The sequence below is a fragment of the Pundamilia nyererei genome, unplaced genomic scaffold (genome assembly GCF_000239375.1).
Source record: "Pundamilia nyererei isolate P.nyererei 1_Seehausen unplaced genomic scaffold, PunNye1.0 scaffold00293, whole genome shotgun sequence".
Classification (NCBI taxonomy): domain Eukaryota; kingdom Metazoa; phylum Chordata; class Actinopteri; order Cichliformes; family Cichlidae; genus Pundamilia; species Pundamilia nyererei.
This window is the reverse complement of record NW_005187694.1, coordinates 56,084-58,474: the sequence shown is the minus strand read 5'-3', so window position 1 is coordinate 58,474 and position 2,391 is coordinate 56,084.

The window sequence follows — 2,391 nt, the reverse complement described above, 5'->3', positions numbered from 1 at the left end:
TGCTTGCAAAAAGTTCTTGAAAATAAATTGAAAAACTCCAATTTTCAGCTTAAAAATTGAGATTTAAATTCAGCTGATCACTCAAGATCATCTTCATGCGGACCCCTGGACTGTGCTGCTGCTATTTTAAGATCACTCCAGTCCTGTAATGTCCTCTTGTAGTTGTACCTCTGCAATGCATGCTGAATCTCCACAAGTGAATATCATTTTTGGGAAATAGACACAGGGAGTCAAGAGGAGGAAAATCAGGCCAGGTGGCAAGTGGAGATTGTATGCATTTAAAAAAAATCTGTATTTTCGGCGTACTCTGAGCCAGTACATGATGGCACTGTACACAGCAAAGTTAAGGCAAGTTAAGGCCTGATGCATCTCACTTCGATGAGATCACAGTTGAATCCTCTGACAAAAGTGTCATTCTGAGGATTTAATTTAATTAAAAGTGCATAACCCAGTGAATGTTGAAAAAGTGATGAGAATGCTCCTTCTTGTATGCTTTCTGTTTTTCTAAGTGCAATAATCTTTTCTGGCATCATTGTATTTTTACTCAGTTGTATATAGCATTCGTATTCTATTTTTATCTTATTGTATATTTTTATTCTATTTTATTCTACTGTATATAGTATTTTATTTTATTCTATTCTGTACAGCTGTGTACTGTATTTATTCTTATTGTATTCTAATTTTTGCGTCATAACTTTTGCACTGTCCACTTCCCGCTGTGACAAAACAAATTTCCCACGTGTAGGACTAATAAAGGTTATCTTATCTTATCTTATCTTATCTTATCTTATCTTTCTGTTTTTCAGTCTGAGGTCCGTGGAGAAACCTCACAGCACACAGTGCATGTCAGAAGAGTGATCTAAAAATAGCAGTCGCCCAGGAATTTGTTTGAACATTCCCAAGAAGAATTTCTTAAACTGATGCTTTGCCATATTTGATTTAGATGATTTTTATGGATAAAGTTCCATAAAATTCTGATCACACTGACTAGATCTATACATGCGCAGGCCTAGTGCGTGTATGCAGTTCATCCTCAGCCATCAACCAGCCATCAACAGCACACAGCAGGACAGAAGTGTGCATATTAAAACAGTACCATGTATAAAGCCATGGCTTGAAGTAATGTGAAATGTGAATGGTGTAAATTGGAATAATGACAAACAACAATGGTAATGATTGGCATCATTAGGAAATTGGTTGATATGTTATATACCGCAGTGATAACGCACTATATTTGTGTGCATCTTGTCTAATGCCTAGACGTTTACATCTGGGACAGCAGCATCTCTGTAAAGAGTGACACCGAGGCCACAGAACTCATTTTCCCCTCACCTGCTTAGACTCTTGACCTTTAACCTTCAAGGTCAAAATATTTTCTCCATAAGGCTCTGTGTCCCAAATGGGGAGAGCGTCTTTTGTAACCACCCCAGCTCTCATCTGTCACCTCTTTTGTTTTAACCTCTTTGGCCATCACTCCTGGGAGGGTGGGGGTGGGGCTTTATTTTATGGCCCTGATGTGTTATGGGTACTGGTGGGAGGACAAGGATAGGTGGGGCTACAAATCTCTGACTAGAACCTAAAGCTGTCAGTGGTGCCCTAGGGGCCCTCAGGCGTCAGCCAGCACGGTCACCTTGAATTGGTGGAAGAATGAGATGATGACGCGCACACGCACGTACATCAGAGCGAGATGGCAAATAGAGAAGATCTCGCCATCTCCACACATGCATGCACATCAACAGGCAAACACACATGCCTCTCAAGCCTGTCTGAAACTTGATTAATATTCTAGAAGAAAGGAGGGAGGCCACCATGTGTTTACACAGATTACTGTAGACCCCCCACACCACCGCCCCCACTTTCGTTCTGGGAGGTCTCTTTTCTCTCCCAGTTTGCTCTCGGCTGAGTGGAGCTGTGGCCGTGATAACCAGATAAAGATGACTGTAATGCATTTGTTAACGAAATTGATGCTTCTTCTCCTAGGTGCAGGCTGGAGAGAATGCCCCCCCACCCCCTCCCTCACCACCACCACTCAACCCATCCTCATCATCAAGATCATCACTATCATCCCCCAGCTGGGCTCAGAATAACCCTGCACCCTGTGAGGTGTCGGTCAAGAGGGCGGAGTTGGGGAAGTTGTGGATGGATTGATGGTGGTGGAGAGTTGTTAAGGTGTCAATAGGATGGCCCAGCGGCCTTTTGCAGTGTGGGGTTACTCCACACCACCCATTTTCCCACTCACCAGCTCTCCCGCTCGGTGGCAGCTGTATGGGTAGTGCATCCTTCACGAGCACTGCAGGGGGTAAAGGTGGGTGATAGCATGCATAAATGAGTGCATATTGAAGTGTGTGTGTGTGTGTGTGTGTGTGTGTGTGTGTGTGTGTGTGTGTGTGT